Source organism: Macadamia integrifolia, unplaced genomic scaffold (genome assembly GCF_013358625.1).
Source record: "Macadamia integrifolia cultivar HAES 741 unplaced genomic scaffold, SCU_Mint_v3 scaffold807, whole genome shotgun sequence".
In the NCBI taxonomy this organism is placed as follows: domain Eukaryota; kingdom Viridiplantae; phylum Streptophyta; class Magnoliopsida; order Proteales; family Proteaceae; genus Macadamia; species Macadamia integrifolia.
In genome coordinates this window covers 185689-186125 of record NW_024870541.1, presented here as the reverse complement: position 1 = coordinate 186125, position 437 = coordinate 185689, and positions in this window count along the sequence as shown.

The window sequence follows — 437 nt, the reverse complement described above, 5'->3', positions numbered from 1 at the left end:
AAAAAATAAAAGAAAAAAAAAAGATTCGGAGTTATATCTCGAGTGTCCAAGAAAGAAAGCAATGCTTTAAGATCATCATCTCGCCACTTGGCACCTTAATTACTAGACAACTTGTTTTCCCTAGGAATTCGTTTCTCCATCATCAATGGTCTATAAAAATCGCCACTTGGAATTATCAATCACAAGTCAGAACATTCCCCACTTGTAGTTCTTTTTGTTCCCCTTTCAAATGTAATATCTTATCTTTAGTGTACAAGTTGGAATTATGAAAACCTATTGGGCCATGAAATATTTTTCTTTCTATTAGAAGTATCTTCTCATAGAAAAAAAATATTTGTGAGCTTGTTGCCATGTCTTGTATATGTTTATTTCACTTTTTCTGATCAAGTTGTTCGCTTGTATCATCGAGGAACAAATGAATTATGGCTTTTCCCCAT